Source organism: Macrobrachium rosenbergii, chromosome 28 (assembly GCF_040412425.1).
Source record: "Macrobrachium rosenbergii isolate ZJJX-2024 chromosome 28, ASM4041242v1, whole genome shotgun sequence".
Taxonomy (NCBI): domain Eukaryota; kingdom Metazoa; phylum Arthropoda; class Malacostraca; order Decapoda; family Palaemonidae; genus Macrobrachium; species Macrobrachium rosenbergii.
Genome location: NC_089768.1, coordinates 24,985,001 through 25,005,000, shown reverse-complemented (window position 1 = coordinate 25,005,000; position 20,000 = coordinate 24,985,001).

Sequence of the window (20,000 nt, the reverse complement as noted above, 5' to 3'; positions counted from 1 at the left end):
TAATTTTTTTTTATTTCCTCGTAGGCGTTGCAAAACCCTTACGACTAGAATCTCATAGAATTATTACCCACAATCATGCAACGGGAACCGGTTATTTATTTACGCAAAAGTACTGGAAAATGAAAGGCGTCTTCTCTTCTCCCAAAAAGAATTATCGAGATTTTTACATTTTATTGCCATTAATTTCACGGGTATATGCCTGATTTTCAGAGGACCTGCGCATCATTAATGGTTTTAAAATTGTGTTTTTTTAAATTTATCCTCTTATTTGCAGAGAGTAACTTTGGAATATGTTGTTTTTCTTTAATTCGTCACGTGCATTCCTCGGTAGTTGGGTAACTGGCGATTTCAGTCATGCCAATTGCTTGTTTGTTTTTTGTGGGCTTCAAGGAAACGTCTTCTTTGGCGCTTTTCTCGAGTGGTAATTATATTAGTGTTGGATTACACTGGTCAGTTCGGCGGAGGAACAAATTCTCTTTTCTTGAACTTTAAAAAAAGAATCTATTCAAGACTCGGGTAGAATGACTCACTCTCATATATATATATTGTGTATATATATGTATATATATATATATATATATATATATATATATATATATATATATATATATATATATATATATATATATGTAATCCCACTCTTATGTAATTACTACATCAGGAAAACGCCAAAGAAGACTTCTCCTTGAAGTACACAAAAGACAAACAAACAATTGGCGTTACTGAAAGCGTCAGTTACCCAACTACCGAGGAATGCACGTGACGAATGAAGAAAAAACATTTTACGAAATTTCTCTCCATATATAAGAGAATTAGATATAAGAAGTATTTTTAAAACCATTAATGATGCGCAAGATTTCTGAAAATCAGACTGATACCTTGAGTTACTTAGTATAAACTTTCTAGAAAGTGTTAACAAAATGAGCTACATCATGGCTGGTGAAATATAGATATGTATCTATTTATATATACTAGGGAGGTATATAAATATATATTATATATATATTATATATATATATATATATATATATATATATATATATATATATATATATATATATATATATATATATATATATATATGTAATGTATACAGAGAGAGTATATATATATATATATATGTATACATATATATATACATATATATATATATGTATATATATATATATATATATATATATATATATATATATATATATATATATATATATATATATATATATATATATATATATATATATATATATATATATATATATATATAGATATAGAGAGAGAGAGAGAGAGAGAGAGAGAGAGAGAGAGACTGGTGATGACAATAACATCCATTCATTGATATTACAGACAGAAACAAAAGTAATTTTACCACTCGGAGCCATAACATCAGCTATGGATAGGAAGACAACATATATATGTATAGTATAAAATATATATATATATATATATATATATATATATATATATATATATATATATATATATATATATATATATATATATATGTGTGTGTGTGTGTGTGTGTGTGTGTGTGTGTTAGTGTGTCATCTTCCCTATCCAAAGGTGATGTGGCTGAATGTTAAAATTACTTTTGTTTCTGTCTGTAATATCACTGAATAGGTGTTATTGTCATCACCAGTCTCTCTCTCTCTCTCTCTCTCTCTCTCTCTCTCTCTCTCTCTCTCTATATATATATATATATATATATATATATATATATATATATATATATATATATATATATATATATATATATATATATATATATATATATACTGTATATCTCAACAGCCATGACGTGGCACAATTCGCTGATGTGGCCCATTTTGTTAAAAGTTTTTGAAAATTAAAAAAAAATATATCTCGCATTAATCCTAGGTTTCATTACTGAAGTTCGGTGGGTTGTTTCCTTCGTTGACCAAGCTCATCCAATTTGCTTCCCCATTACACTTTAACATAACCATAATCAGCGGCGAGTCTCAATAAATGCTCTTCATTCGAAACATTTCACTTTGTATGTCTGGTGCGGTGAACTCCACAAGGTCCTTCTAATATGTCTTGGCTGAACTCCATTTCTGTCCTGGTGATTTACACTCTGCTACTAAGGAGCCAGCGAGGAAAACTTACTTTCGCTCAGGGATATTTTTTGCAATTTATCATTGGAAGTAGATCCGACACGGTCTCTTTCTTCTTGAGAAATATGTATCTCGGATTTCGAATGACCTCTCACGGCTCAATTCGTTTTATCTATCTGTCTGTGTATTTACCGCCCCTCTCTCTCTCTCTCTCTCTCTCTCTCTCTCTCTCTCTCTCTCTCTCTATATATATATATATATATATATATATATATATATATATATATATATATATATATATATATATATATATATATATATATATACATATATATATATATATATATATACACACACACATATATATATATATATATATATATATATATATATATATATATATATATATATATATATATATATTCCTTCATCCCCTTACAAAGTGTAACTTTAGAAAGGATTAACTGTCTTATTTTGCTAGTATTTTAGGATGAGCTAGCTAACCCCATGCCCTTTTGAGCCCCGGATACCGTCCACTAAAGCTGATCCATTGCCAGGTACCTTATTCAGTATTTCGAGTCAACAGTGGTACAGTCGGTTTTAAATTGAACATTCCTAGATCGCTCCGTCCTCGCACGGAACATAAACCCGTTCCCGAGAGAGAGAGAGAGAGAGAGAGAGAGAGAGAGAGAGAGAGAGAGAGGCAAACATAATAGCGAAAGTAAGTTTAACATCAGGAGTCATAAAATCAGCGATGGGTAAAGAATATAAGACAGAGACTGGAAATGAAATATAAAATTAGAGGAAAAAAGTAGATAAACGGAAAGGAAAAAGAATTATAAAAAGTAAATAAAAGAATATGATGAAAAATGTCAAGGTACGGAGGTACAGGCAGAGGATACGATAACATAAACTGACAGGGTACGATAAAAAAAAAAAAAAAAAAAAAAACTGAAGGTACGGTGATATAAAGAGAAAGAAAAGAACGCTTTTACATTCCCCCTAACTCACTGGTCGTTGGTTACCACCGGATAGCTAATGAACACCTTGGGAGTTACTACACTCTGTAATCTATCCCTATCCCGTCTGATTGATTTGCCTTTTGAGGGCTCCAGTCTACTCAGACTTGCCCAAACTTGCTGTCGAGTACTCCAGGCCCCCGTCCCGCTAAACTCCCATTCCACTCCCCCATCCGCCAACTCCGTTAAGTGGTCGAATCATCCCTCTCCATAAAGCTGGTCTATGGACTCAAAATATGGTCATGTTTCCCGAGTATCTGGGATCTCGAACGGGGAATAGCATACAATCAGCGATGATTCTGGCCAGCTGATTGGTAGACACTTCTGCCTCCTTCTGCATCGTCTAATATCCTAGCAGGCGCCCTTGGCTTCATAATATTCCTCTTCTGTGTGGCATTACCGAGCGATTTACTCTGCTATGTTCTTGCAAAGTTCGACTGCTTGGCGAGGCTTCGCCTGAAGTTCCTTTATTGAATCTTAAATAATATGCGAGGTTTATGTCGATTCGCTTTATGGATAATTCCTGGGCTTCCAACATAGTCTTCTAAAACAGTATTCTGGCATTCTAAAATTTCACATCCTGTTTGTATTTATTTCTGTAACTATCCAAATGGAAATGGCAAATAACAGACGAAAAAAATTGATTATATAAAAATGATTTTTAAGAGCTTAAACATTTAATCTTGATACAAATATAAGCAAGTACAGCTTGAAATGACGATATTACGAAACTCAGTAGAACTCCGTCTAGGAATATTCATCTCAAACAGAAGACTTTCAGATAAACAATCTTCTCGTTAAACGGATCCCTGAAAGATTCTGATTTTACCAAGAACTTTGACTTCCAACCAGCTTTCTATTTTGTCCGTTAGGAAAGCTTCTGACGTCACTACCAAGATCAGTACTACCTCAACCCGTCTTCAACTTACTGCCTCTCTTTCTAACGCAAGTTCTCTCTTTATTATTCTTCTCTGCTTCTTTATGGTCTTTCATTCTTCCTTATATGAGCATTCTGTTCTATGGAAGTTTGCCAGCAAGCTTGTGGTCATGTGAATTGTTCATATTGCATGCTTATTATGAATATCAACATTCATCATCACTAATTTCCTACTATTTAAAATGAAATGTTCCCACACACACATATATATATATATATATATATATATATATATATATATATATATATATATATATACACATAAATATGCATATACACACGCACACATACACACAAACACACACACACACACACATATATATATATATGTATATAACACACACACACACACATATATATATATATATATATATATATATATATATATATATATATATAAATATATATATATACATATACATACATATATATATATATATATATATATATATATATATATATATATATATATATATATATATAAAGTCCGTGTTTCCCTAAAACTGAAAAAAAGAAAACAAAGAAGCGTACTGTACTTGATGCACGTATGAGGCAACTGCAAAATTGCTTAACATCACCGTTATTTTCAACAGGACAGGAGGCACACTGGTAATAACAGCAATTTAGCAATATCGAAAGTTTCTACCTTTCCTCTTAATACAGGGATGACAGTTTTTTTTAATTTTTTTTTTTAATTCAGAGCTGCTTATTATACTTGTAAATTTTTCCTTGAATGTCTGTAAACAGAGTTTGTGTAGCTGTCTTCATGTCTGAAACATGAATTATAAGACAAAGTTAGCTTTCTTTTCAAAGCCAGAGATAGACTGCAGGAGAAAATGGAAAATTTTGGAAAAATGGAATATACTCAAAGTCGATCAGAATTCTATGCATATTTTATAGAGTATTTAAATGAATCTGTTGTATGATAGTGTAGCCAATTCCTTTCTAATAAGTTTTGCAATATCTTAAGGGTAGCCGTGTAAAGAATACTCGTGCAATATTTGGGCTACCAATAATTAATGAAAATCGAATTTTTGTAGTTTTAACGCCTACAAAAGCTGTGGTTTTAATTCAACCATCATGAATCTTTAAGTCCTTGAAGAATTTTTAGTTTTCTGTAAAGGAAAACTATTGTGCCGGTTTTGTCTGTCCCCCCAATTCGAATCTTAAAAACTACTGAGGCTAGAAGGCTGCAAATTGGTATGTTGACCATCCACCCTCCAATCATCAAACATACCAAATTGCAGCCCTCTAACCTCAGTAGTTTTTATTTTATTTAAGGTTAAGGTTAGCCGTGGATCGTGCGTCTCGCAACGCTTTCTGGAGGCGCACCTTCACCTGACCGCATCTAGCGAGCAACTGAGCGCTGGTCGGTCGTAGTTGATAGTTTTATACAGCATTATACGCAGCACAGAAAACTCGATTGCACCGAAGGAACTTCGGTTCATTTTTTACTTGATTTCTCTTAGTAAAAGCAGACGCCAGATACGTCCCGCGTTTGCTTCTGGGCAGCGTTAGTCCTTCACATGGAAATAAATTCAAAATGACAAATCTCTCTACAAGGCGATTTCAGATATTGCTCGAATATTATATACTACCATCTGAGGTATGATCAAGTAGGAACATCAATTCTCGTTGGGGGAAAAAAATTGTAGAATGCTAATAAAAAGAAGACATGAATATAAAACACTACATCGCGGGAAGACAAGGCTTGGGTGATATACACAGACATGGCATTAGAAGCAGTTGACTAGAATTTAGTAGAATAAAAATGTCGTTGCAATAAACTCGATGTGTTTAAGAAAAAAAAAAGGAAAAGTGTAACTGCCAAGTCCTTGTCGAAGTCATGTAATTGCCATGCTCAGTCTTGAAAAAGTTTAGTTCTCTCTCTCTCTCTCTCTCTCTCTCTCTCTCTCTCTCTCTCTCTCTCTCTCTCTCGTTCGCTTTCCTTCTTCTCTAGACATTTTTATATGTATGGCATCATCATTTTCTCCATGCTACACGCATTCTTAAACATGTTTGATACTCTTCTTCCCAAATCTCTCTCTCTCTCTCTCTCTCTCTCTCTCTCTCTCTCTCTCTCTCTCTCTCTCTTCTCTCTTTCCTTCTTCTCTAGACATTTTTCTTATGTTTGGCATCATTTTTATCCATGTTTAGCATTAAACATGTTTGTCACTTACTTCTTAAACTCTCTCTAACACATCCTCTCTCTCTCTCTCTCTCTCTCTCTCTCTCGTTCGCTTTCCTTCTTCTCTAGACATTTTTATATGTATGGCATCATCATTTTCTCCATGCTACACGCATTCTTAAACATGTTTGATACTCTTCTTCCCCTCTCTCTCTCTCTCTCTCTCTCTCTCTCTCTCTCTCTCTCTCTCTCTCTCTCTCTCTCTCGTTCGTTTTTCTTCTTCTTTAGACATTTTTTTATATGTTTAGCATTATAATTCTCTCCATGTCACATACATTCTTAAACATGCTTAACACATCCTCTCTCTCTCTCTCTCTCTCTCTCTCTCTTTCCTTCTTCTCGTTAGACATTTTTATTGTTTTGTGTATGGCATCATCATTTACTCCATGGTACCTGCATTCTTAAAAATTCCCCCCGTCACTCTTTCACCTCTCTCTCTCTCTCTCTCTCTCTCTCTCTCTCTCTCTCTCTCTCTCTCTTGTTCATTTCTTTTCTTCGGTAGACATTTTTTTATATGTATGGGATCTCCATTTCCACTATGCTACATGCATTCTTGAACATGCTTAACACTCTTTCTCCACTCTCTCTCTCTCTCTCTCTCTCTCTCTCTCTCTCTCTCTCTCTCTCTCTCTCTCTCTCTTCTCCCAAGTTCGTTTTCCTTCTTCTTAAGACATTTTTTATATGTATGGTATCATAATGCTCTCCACGACACATGCCTTCTGAACCATGTTTAACACACTTCCTCTCTCTCTCTCTCTCTCCTGAGATTTCCTTCTAAGCATGACATCATCCTCCTCCTTCTCTCTCTCTCTCCTCTCATCCGCCTCTCTCCTGAGTCTCTCAGCATCTTCTCCAGCAGCAGAAGAAGCATCCGAACGCGACCCGATGGATGAATGCTTTCACCCGTACTCAGCGATCGTCACGTCCCGGGGTCAATTCTCTAAGACACAGGAGGTCACCGGAGGTCTCCAGTCCCTCAGGGGGAAGGGGAAAATATTATAGGGCTCGGGGGACTCTGCGATTTGATGGAAATGGAGGCCCTGAGGGACTGGGGAAGGGGATGGGGGGGGGTTTGGGGGAGGGGTTTAAGGGGGTGGATGGAGAGAGACGAATGGGAGTGGCAACAGATACTTTCTTCTTGACTTTTTATTTCCCCCGCTGTTGCCTCTTATTATTTTTTTTTATCTTATTTTTTCCTCTTCCTCCTTCTCCCTCTTCTTCCTCCTCCTCCTCCTCCTTCTCTCTCTTCTTCTCTCTCCATCAGGGTTATGATGAAGGACGACACAGTTCTCGTCAGTTGCAACATGACCAAGTTTTTAATAATTTTTTATGTTAGTACATTTTTTTTCCGCGTGACTGGTAAGTGCGGGTAATTCGCTGGAACTACAGAGCGATTTTTAAAATTATTTTTCTTATAAAAAAAACTAATACCAATAGCTAGCACCTTCGTTACTTAAAACCGAAACACATGATAATATCATCTCTACGTTTTACTTATAAGTATTAAGTAAACAAACGGAAATGAACACCAATATAAAAAATCGTGAGAAAAACGCTTCCCTTTTTTTGTAGTTATTGCATAATGCATAAATGCAAATCATCACGGCCCACGTAAGTCAGCACAACTTAACAGCGTAACGAGCTGGATTTTATCAATGAATGTTGCAAAGTATAGGCTTCAGTGTGTCATTCTTGAACGGTTAGTACACCGTTCATTCAAAGCACGCGCAATCACACGCAGGCGATTTGGGGTCGCTGCTACAAATGACAGGCGGTAAGTGAGTGGCGAATAAAGTATCGGCTTGATGATAAAGACTCTCCCTGCACGTGACGCGATTGTATGAAATTATTTACGGAAGTGAAGGAATTTTCCTCTCGTTTCGAAGCTATTTATTCTCTTTCTCTCTCTCTCCCTTTGTGTACTTTGGTATTATTGGTTTTATCCTCATTCTCATGTGTGTGTGTAATTTCGGATTGCTTTTTTTTTTATATTTCTCTCTGTTTACTATTTCGTGTCTTTTTTTAATCTCGCTTATAGATTTTGTAACTCCTATTACGAATAAATATCTTCTCTCTCTATTTTGTGTAGTTTGGTATTATTGCTTTTTTTCCTCATTCTCTCTTGTGTGTGTTTGTATGTGTGTGTGTATGTGTGTGTGTGTGTGTATGTGTGTGTGTGTAATTTCGGATTGCTTTTTTCTAAATTTCTCTCTGTCTAGCCTTTCGTGTTTCTTTTTTTATTTAGCTTATAGATTTTGTAACTCTTCCTATTACGAATAAGTATCTTTCTCTCTCTCTCTCTCTCTCTCTCTCTCTCTCTCTCTCTCTCTCTCTCTCTCTCTCTCTCCATTCTGATAGAGCTTGTGTAAGAAGGGAAAAGGTGATTTAATATCATAGGTGTGCAGGCGTAATTACGAAGCATCTGAGATCACACCTCAGAATAACAGCTTGAAAAGAAAATGAAAATCTCTCTTTTAAGAAAAAATCTCCAGCAGATAAAAAAGAGCATCACTCTAACGAATCACCCACACTTGGCAGAACATATTTATGCGTGTTTTTATTTTGACATTCAAGTGTCACAATCATAATCACGACGGCTGAGATTTGACAGCTCTCGCCCTCGGCGCGTTCTTTACATGTGAAAGATTCAAGAATGAAAGCTTCCATTGAGGTCTGCGCGAGTTGACATAGCAGCGAGAGTTGCGAGACCTTGTCATAAAAGAAAACTATTGAGATGAGACCTTGTTAGTTTTCTGTAGAAGAAAACTACTGAGATGGCTATTTGTCTGTCCGTCCGCACTTTTTCTGTCCGCCCTCAGATCTTAAAAACCACTGAGGCTAGAGGGCTGCAAATTGGGATGTTGATCATCCACCCTCCAATCATCAAACATACCAAATTGCAGCCCTCTAGCCTCAGTAGTTTTTATTTTAAGGTTAAAGTTAGCCATGATCGTGAGTCTGGCACCGGGCCGTGGCTGAAACTTTCATGGGCAGCTGCTGAGAGTTTCATACAACATTATACGCTGTACAGAAAACTCGATTTTTTACTTGTTTTTCTTGGGTTTCTGGAGTAGGCTAGCCAGCTCACCAGTAATAAGCTACGGCGAGGAATTTGGTGTTCATACGTAATGAATACAACAGCATTACCGCCCATGCTATTTTCAGGTTTTCCTCTTCTTCTTCTTCTTCTTCTCAGCTTAATCCCTAATAGGGGTCGCTGCTTTTAATGAGCCTCCGCCGGCTGTTTCTGTCTTGAACGGCTCATTTCATAATACGCTTTGGGAGATGTTTTACGAGCGGATGCCTTTCCTGAATCCAATCTTCCCTACTTATTCGGGCTGGCGAACGGCACTGACTCATAGCCACGACTGAATTGGGCTGGGTATTTAATAACGGGATTATGAGCAGCAAGACTGAAAGATATAAATCTACACTTTATTTGTGCTTCTTAACAAAAGCGCAGCTCGTTCTGTTACTTATTACTACCCAAACTTCGTCATTAATCACTTTAGGGCAATAATGGTAACGAGCATTATGTCAGTTACTTCAGTGCGACAAATTTAGGAAGAGTCTCTGGCCGTTGTTTTTTTTTTTTTTTTTGGGGGGGACCTGCCACTTCTTCATCGTCCTGTATGCTTCTTATCAAGAGAAGCCACTTCTTCATCGTCCTATAAATCCAGGTTTCCTCTCAATACTCAAAGCCATTTTCTGGGAATACTCTGGGTAAATCCAGGTTTAATACTGGAAATACTCAAATCCGGTCTTATAAATCCAGGTTTAACCTGGCAATTTCCTCTGGGAATACTCAAATCCGGTCTTGTAAATCCAGGTTTAACCTGGCAATTTCCTCTGGGAATACTCAAATCCGGTCTTGTAAATCCAGGTTTAACCTGGCAATTTCCTCTGGGAATACTCAAATCCAGTCTTGTAAATCCAGGTTTAACCTGGCTTCTCATACTGTTTATACGCGCCACTTACTCGTAGCAGATTTTTTTTTTTTTCGTTCGTTTATGTAGCTAAGTAATTTCGCATAAAATTAAAAATACGTGAATGAACTAAGAAATAAAAAAAAAAACTATTAGATCTATAATATTCCACTTAGATGCACCTTTTATTTTTAAAACTAAATTTGCTCTTTATTTTCTAGACAAACGTCTTCTTTACGTCGAGTATTTGGACGTTCTTATAGCTTTTCCTTTGTAATGCTTAAATGCATTTTCTTCAGAGCTTTATGATATGATTCCTTGCTTCATATAAATCCTATATATTTTCCATCACTACAATGAAAACCTTTAAAACTCCGAGGTTTTCTTTCTAATGCAGAGGTTTAGTAATATTTCATGAAGAACACGTCGAAGTGGTCTAAATGTGCCAAAGGTGGATCAAGCGGTGGCCCTTTGAAAATAGTATTTTAAGAGCACAGTCCCAAGTTTCTTCTTAGGTTAACCAACTTAACCGTCCCATGAATGGCCTGTCTTGAGTTGACTGGAAAACTGGCAGGCAGCGTTCGTCAAAACATATGCCACGTTTCCAGGCTTATTATTTGACTTAGAGTCGAAAATGATAATGATGATTTAAAAGCGATATTAATTTCAGCGTGAGAGTATACATCTTTTAATAACGACGAATATCTAACACTTAGACGATGATACGTAAGCGGTATGGCACAGCGCACTGACTCAACTCAACGGCCAGTCTTAATAAATTTGTCGTACTATGGACATCGACCCAATAGTTAAAATAGTTAAAGAAAAGAACTACAAACGCCACAACCTTATCCTAATTCTTTCCATCAGACCTATATTTGTTAATATCAATTAAATGCTCAAGGAAACTGTGAATTGACTACTCATTCCCCATGACAAGGAAAACGGGGTCTGATAGTAGAAAATTTGAAAGCCGTTAGGTGGTCATCAAGTCCCAAATCATGGTTTAGCAGAGTGTATAGCCACACTCCGAACCGCTGTAAATAATGCGTTACAATTTCCCAAAAACTGTCTGATGTAACATCACAGATCTCAAAAGAATCCTTGAATCAGCTGAGCAAGAGCTGCCGATATCGTATTATTTACCTCTTCAACTACAGGACCTAAGCAGCACTTACTTGAGGCAATATATCGCCCTTCTTAAAATTTCATCGAAATAGAAAGCGCTTCAGCTTAAAAAGCCTCGTATTCAGAAACGGTCATTTCCCTACATGTCGCCTTCATTTTCCCTCATAACAACCGCCTCGGGTAAAAAAAAAAAAAAATCCCTTCGGATGACACCATTTCGCAACGCGTTGAGGAAAGCCTTGCACGCGCGTGCGCGCGCGAGCCCATTTAGTGCATTCGGTACTTCACCGAGAGACCCTTCGTACATAGCAGCCTTAAGTATCACTCACGCAATGGCGGGGGCGGGGGCGGGAGGGGTGGAGAGAGAAAACTCTTCTGAACAGACCGTCCAAGTCTATGATAAATCTCGGTGTTTATGAACACCCGAACATCAATTAGGTACAGTTGTCTGCCCTTCTTTTCCCTCCTTACGGATTTTCCTGCGGTCACCTTGATACAGGGTTGTAATTGGAGGCGCTTTGGATGTGTTTTGTTGGGGAGTTTCTTTTTTTAAATGTATATTCGGTTGTCAAGTCTCTCTCTCTCTCTCTCTCTCTCTCTCTCTAAAGGATATTTTCTTTGGCTTCTGATCTATTTTTCAAAATATCTTGTTTTCATTTTAGATGCTAATCTCTCTCTCTCTCTCTCTCTCTCTCTCTCTCTCTCTCTCTCTCTCTCTCTCTCTCTCTCTCTCTTAAGAATCAGAATGGGCAGATGTGACGAGCGGAGTTCCTCAGGGTTCTGTCCTTGGTCCGCTCTTATTTTTTGTTTTACATTGATGTAGGCTTAACTAGAAGGATAGCCAAATTTGCAGATGACACCAAACTAGGTGTAAATGCAGCAGACCTAGATACAGTGGAAAGTTTGAGAAATGATCTAAGAAAATAGAAGAGTGCTCAAAATAGTGGCAAATGCCTTTTAACTTGGATAATTGTAAAGTGTTACAAATAGGAACAAATAACCATCATGCTACATGCTGCCTGGGAATGACATAAATAGTGTAGAACAAGAAGAGGACCTTGGAGTCATTATTACCAAGGACTAAAAATCCACAAAACAGTGCACAAAAGCTGAAAAGAAGGCACAGAAACTAGTGGGATGCATAGAGAGGCAGTTCAAATACAGAAACGAGGAAACGGTGCTGCAGCTCTACATATCCAAAGTTAGACCTCATCTTGAATATGCAGTACAGTTTTGGTCACCAACACTATGAAAGGGCATAAATATATTAGAAGGGGTACAAGCAAGGGGCACAAAGTTAATTCCATCCATCAGGCAAATAGGTTACCAAAGACGACTAGAGAGCCTGAACATGTATTGCTTAGAAACACGACAATTGCGAGGACAACTAATAGAAACATTTTCAAAATACTGAAAGGCATAACAAAAGTAGGCAGTAACCTCTTCACATTACACGAAAACCAGACGAGAAACAATGGATGGAAACTAGAACTGAAGAGATACAACACATCTCACTGTGGGAACTTCTCCACATACAAGATATGTGACACATGGAATAAACTGCCACCAGAAGTTGTCAACAGCAACAGTGTGGAAGAGTTTAAAAGAAAGCTAGACAAAATCATTAGAAGAACACTGTGAATAAACAGTAAAACCTGCTCCTACAGATACGTGAGCACATGATGTCTCCTCGGATGGACTAATAAGTCTTTGAGACATCCTAATCCTTGTAACTCCTTGCAACTCTCTCTCTCAACTTGGTTTCTGTTCTGTTTTTCAAAATATTTTGGCTTATTTTAGATCTCTCTCTCTCTCTCTCTCTCTCTCTCTCTATTTTCTCTTGGTTTCTGTTCTGTTTTCAAAATATTTTTTTAGTTTATTTTAGATCAAAATACTCGTATTTTGGCTTCCATTTTAGATACTAAATATCTCTCTCTCTCTCTCTCTCTCTCTCTCTCTCTCTCTCTCTCTCTCTCTAAAGAGTATTTTACTTGGTTTCTGTTCTGTTTTTCAAAATATTTTGGCTTATTTTAGATACTAAATATCTCTCTCTCTCTCTCTCTCTCTCTCTCTCTCTCTCTAAAGAGTATTTTACTTGGTTTCTGTTCTGTTTTTCAAAATATTTTGGCTTATTTTAGATACTAAATATCTCTCTCTCTCTCTCTCTCTCTCTCTCTCTCTCTCTCTCTCTCTCTCTCTCTCTCTCTCTCTCTAAAGAGTATTTTACTTGGTTTCTGTTCTGTTTTTCAAAATATTTTGGCTTATTTTAGATACTAAATATCTCTCTCTCTCTCTTTCTCTCTCTCTAAAGAGTATTTTACTTGGTTTCTGTTCTGTTTTTCAAAATATTTTGGCTTATTTTAGATACTAAATATCTCTCTCTCTCTCTCTCTCTCTCTCTCTCTCTCTCTCTCTCTCTCTCTCTCTCTCTCTCTCTCTCTCTCTCTGAACATTATTCTGTCTGCCTGTCTTCCTTTATCCATCTACCTATCTTGCGTATTTTAACAAAACAACCATCTGTCTTACACCTGGAAGTAGGCTACTTAGTTCTCATGCTGGAGCGTGGAAATCTAACCCGTAATACATTTCTTTATTAAGAGAGATTTGATCTTAAATAACAGAGATTTCGTTTATCGAATATAAAGTAACAGAGGATTGTATTTCTCCTTGTCATTCATAGTGCATAAGAACCCGATACAAGAGCCTACTGTTATTACGAGGTCTGAAACCCACGACAGCTCTTAGGAGCCTGACACAAGCGGCTAAGATTTCACATGATGACTGGAAGCCTGTATACAAAGCAGGCGAGTCATATATATAAAAACTGTAATGACTCTTTCATGACGTCAATGACGTTTAACCATCTCATCAGAACTTCTTTACAAACATTAACGTTGCTCCTCGTCATCCATATCTTTCCGCTTTTCGAAAATCTATAAAACATTTTTTGTTTGCCCAACCGATCATTTTTGCGGTCCAATCAAGTCACGCCGGAACGAGAGCTGGAATGCGCTTATTATGCTCTCCATCATGTCCGCGTGACTAACGAGAGATTGCGGTTTCCTTGTTGTCCTGCGTTTCATTTGTCATCTGCCGATTCAGTTTCAGGATGTTTCATATTTCCTTCCTGGTTTTGCATATATATATATATATATATATATATATATATATATATATATATATATATATATATATATATATATATATATATATATATATATATATACATATATATACAGTACATCTACATGTGTGCTAACAGACATCATACATCGGAAAATGAAATATATTACTGACCTTTCCCTTAAGAATGACGAATGGGAACCAGAGGTGTATTTGCTGCGACTACATCACGGTCTGGAAACACATAAATAATGTCGTTAGCGGTATAGATTATTATAATCTTAAAATTCTTTATAAAAATCGCTTATAATTCTGGTATACTGATTACTTTATATTCGATTATTGTAATATTTTTACTTTATCTTATTCGTTATGTCTTTTCAACATTCACAAGACAAATGTGGAACTACTTTATTCAACTTTTTAAAGTTATTTTATATTTTACATCGTCTTTTGTTATTTTATATCTTTTGACATTCGTTTGGTCTCACAATTCAAACTATTCTTCTCCCATAGTAAGAATTCCATTATCTTAATTTTTATTCTATTTACTGTGACATTACAAGGCATTTTATTGTAACAATTCATATGTAAATATGTTTTAATAGTGTGGGCGGATACGGAAATATATAACATTTTCTCATTTCGGATGTAATTGTTATTGCGAACTAATTAACATTTTCCACTTTTCACTGACCTAATTAAAATATTGTTAAAACAGAATTACACAAGATTTACTTGATCTGGGGTCAGAAAATTATTGCTCGAAATTGAAATGTAATGAAATTGCTACTGCTCAGTAATTTCTAACTAAATATCAGTGAAGAAAGATTTTTTCAACTGTTTATTAACGCCGAAAGATTGTTCGATGTTTTCCTGGGCTGCCAAAAAATTCTTTTCAATTTGTCTTTTTAAGATAAACAAGTATTTTTATTCAGTTGGCTGAAGAGGACCGTTGTGTGCAAACTGTCGAAAGCTTCCCTGTTCTATCCTTTTTGTATTTCGGAAAAATAGTCTTTCATTTATATTACTGTGGCTTTTTACTCATTATTTCCGATCACAATATAGTGATGTACTACGGATTAAGCTTATGAACCACATACATGAATATCTTAGTCTCATGCGAAGTACAGAAAAATTCTGGGTTTTCGAAAAATAAGGTTTTTGGGCGGAATGCAAATAAGCTGAAATTGCATGTCTCGTCGATAATACCATTTGGAATGAAATATATGAAATATAGAATTTTGGCCCAAGGCTAAGCCCTGCGACTATGAGGTCATTCAGCGCTGAAATTGAAGTTGATAGTCGAAAGATTTTAAAGGTGTAATCGGAGGAAAACCTCGCAGTTGCACTATGAAACAATTGTTAGGGGAGGGTGGAAAGTAAGATGGAAAAAAAGAGAATATGAACAGAGGTACAGTAAAAGGAATGAAAGGGGTTGCAGCTAGGGCCCGAAGGGACGCTGCAAAGAATCTTAAGTAATGCCTACAAGGGATAATACCATTTGATATTTCTGCATACTTCCGCCAAGAGTGTTTTTGATGAACATTTCTATCTATCTGCTTCAGTCCGGATAGATAGGTAGGCGCTGTATGCGAAACATACTGGCAGCTCTTAACAATGAGGTGTTTCTAAGCGAGATTATATCATGTTTCCAAAGAATGTTGATCCATGTCCTTTCTTTCTTCAAGTTGTCAAGTCCAGGGACCTTTGAATCTTCTTATCTTTGTGTTATCTAAACGGTCAAAAATGTAGAGAATTAGATCAATCAACGATGTTTCTGACAGGGCTGCAAGATGGAGAGTTATCTGTATATTATTATTATTATTGAAAGAGAAACCCACAAGATTCCTGTGTATAACTTGTTTACTGGTAAATATTTACATATAACTTGAATCTCGAGTACTTTCAGGTCCTAACTGTGACCCTTTTTCAAGAGATGTGAAGGTGGTCAGGCTGGTTCAAGGCCCAGCAATCTTCTGGAACTTCTTCTCCTGTGTTGTCATTTATATGATGGCTGTCCTGGTTTCCATTTTCTTGAGAGTTGTTAATCCCCTCCTGTCGGTCTGATATCCTGATCTGATGGTCAGTGGGATTAACCCTTGTGGTAAGTGGGTGGTCACCATCGGTCTGTTGGGCAGGAGACCTAACCTCCAGGTCAGAAGGGTCGATCTTGGCTTCTTTTAATATTAAAGTTCGGCTTATGGGATCTTCTGAGGTAAATCCTTTGTTTTCTTCTATCACTTTAATCTCTTTGAGGAGTGCCCCTTCCACTACCCTCCTATGACTCGTGTTATTGTTTTTGTTTACAAGCCTACTGTTTTTAAAATCCATCCTATGGTTCTTTTCCCAACAATGCCTAGCTATAGCACTCCCCTGTGAGTTGAACTGTACTGCCCTTCTGTGTTCCTGGATTCTAGTCCTTATTTGGGCAGGAGACCTAACCTCCAGGTCAGAAGGGTCGATCTTAGCTTCTTTTAATATTAAAGTTGGGCTTATGGGATCTTCTGAGGTAAATCCTTTGTTTTCTTCTATCACTTTAATCTTTCTGAGGAGTGCCCCTTCCACTACCCTCCTACGACTGATGTTATTGCTTTTGTATACAAGCCTACTGTTTTTAAAATCCATCCTATGGTCCTTTTCCCAACAATGCCTAGCTATAGCACTCCCCTGTGAGTTGAGCTGTACTGCCCTTCTTTGTTCTTGGATTCTAGTCCTTATTCCCCTACCTGTTTCACCGACATACTTGTCTCCACAATTGTTGCAATTAATTATGTATACTCCCCCTATATCATCTGCATTACTGTCTCCTTCCAGTTTATTTTTACATACTTTGTTTTTTACGGTGTTGTCAAAGGTATAACAAATTTATATTTAAATTCTTTCATTTTTGATGTAATTTGTTTCATTTTAGGCATATAAGGGAGGGAAACTATTTTCTTGTTTCCTGTATTTCATGTACTCTCTGCATTTTCCCTGTAAAAAATCCTCCTAGCTTTGTTAAGTGCCCTTTTCCTGAACCATTCCGGGTATGCTAAAACATCAAAGCAGCTATCAATGTAATTTATTTCTTTATCTATCTTACAAGGGTCACAACGTTCTCATTGTCCTAAGAAATAAACCTGCTAGAACACCTGCTTTTATATCATGACTATGAAAAGAGAAGAAATGAATATACGAGTTTGTGTGTGTGGGCTTTCTATATGTGCTGAATTCATATCCTATTTCTTTCCTTTCTATCAGGATGTCTAAAAAGGGCAGTTTATTATTGTTACTTTTCTCTAGAGTGAATTAGATGTTGTTATGAAAACTATTGAGTTCGTCTAGAAAAGTTTCTATTTCACTTCCATCACCCTGCAGAATGGCAAAAATATCATCCACATTATCTCCACCAACCGTTCAATTTTGAGTTAGGGACATTAATATTAGGAACTAGATTGGTCTCAAAATATTCCATATAGATATTAGCGAGTTATTGGTGATAATGAGGACCCCATAACTACTCCATATTTCTGTTCGTATACTTGTCCCTCAAACGTAAAATAAGTATCACTAACACAATCTGACCAACTCAAGGAAGACACTTCTTTCTATGCTTGGATTGACAATGCCTCATTATGTTTAGTCTGTAGAAATTCTAAAACTTTCTAAGGGGACATTGATGAATAAAGCTACTACATCAAAACTAACCATGTGCCTCTTAATAGTCTAGTTCTTAACTTTCTCTATGAAATCTACTGAATGTTTAATATGCGATTCTGAAAATTTACCTAAGTATATTCCTAGTTCTCCAGCCAACCACACAGCTAAGTTTTTGTTAGGAGATTTCATACTAGAAACAATAGGGCGTAGTGGGCAGCCATCCTTGTGTATTTTGGGGCTGCCATATGTGTGTGCAAGTTCAGGTAGTTTGCTTGAGAATAATTTATTGCATAGCGTGTCCTTCCCATTACTTAATTTGCTGATTATTTTCTTCACATTCTGGCTGAAGGTATTCTGAAGCTTTTGGACTGTGGGAGATTCAAGTAATATGTAAATATTTACAAGTAAACAAGTTTACACAGGAATCTTGTGGGGTTCTCTTTCCATCTTCAGAGGAAAACTGAAAGAAGTTTTTGTTTGGTTCATTATTATTATTATTATTATTATTATTATTATTATTATTATTATTATTATTATTATTATTATTATTATTATTATTATTATTATTACTGCGAAAACATTTATTTGGAACAAGTCTGGAGCCTTCAATTTTTAAAGCAAAACTGGGCTTATAAGCAAAAAAAAAATAATAATAAATAAATAAATAAATAAATAAATAAAATAAAATAAAATTGAACAAGAACACTTTAATGGTTCTTAAGAAAACTTAATTCGAAAAGCAGAATGTTGCAGATTATTGAACAAGTGTCAGATCAAACGAACCAGTAAAGTGACAAAACATACAAAACAACGGACATTTGCAAAGACATATCGAGGAGAGCCTATGAAAAAATAAGGAGTGTTAATTAGCAATGATGAATACAGATCATAGACTATTACGATGACCTGCTATCAGATTTGATCTCACACGTCTGATAATAAGTCTCCAATTTATTATAATTTATTGGATAGAAGAAGCTTAAGTCTCCAATTTATTATTATTTATTGGACAAAAGGAGCTTAACTCTCCAATTTATTATCATTTATTGGATAAAAGAAGCTTAAATCTCCAATTTATTATCATTTATTGGATAGAAGCAGCGTAAATCTCCAATTTATTATCATTTATTGGATAGAAGAAGCTTAAATCTCCAATTTATTAAAATTTACTGGATAGAAAAAACTTAAATCTCCAATTTATTATCATTTATTGGATAGAAGAAACTTAAATGTCCAATTTATTATCATTTATTGGATAGAGGAAGCTTAAATCTTCAATTTATTACCATTTCTTGGACAAGAAAAATTCATTGTTTTGATGCTACCGATAAAACCAATTTTATCCACTGCACTGGACACAGTGAAGTATTGTTTCTCAGTGTATTTTGTATGAAATATTAGAGCCACCCTGCAGCGTTTCTCTCCGATATCTGAAAACCATCGACAATCGGTTTCAGAGAAAAAATGCCTTGTTTTGATTATGCGAATAAAACAAGTTTTATCCACTGCACCGGGCATGGTGAAGTATTGTTTCTCAGTTTATTTCTTTATGAAATACTATCGCCAACATAAGTGCTTCTCCGTTATCTCGAAGCCTCTCAGAGGATGAAACTTTCCTTCTCATCTTCGATTACATCTGTCTTAATTTTTCAAAATGGAATAAAGTCATACCTTCACCATACCGGCGGAGTCCAGAGTCGTCATCATCCCCTGACACCACACCTGCCCCACACCTCTCTCGCTCACCTGCGTCCACCTATCACCTGTCCGAAATGGTCACGCCTTCTCTATTCTAATATTCGATCTGCCATATGGTACACTTCTGCTCCTCCGTCCTCTCTCTCTCTCTCTCTCTCTCTCTCTCTCTCTCTCTCTCTCTCTCTCTCTCTCTCTCTCTCTCGGCTGCTGTGTATCACTCTGTTTCTTTCAATCTCTCTCTCTCTCTCTCCCTCTCTCTCTCTCTTG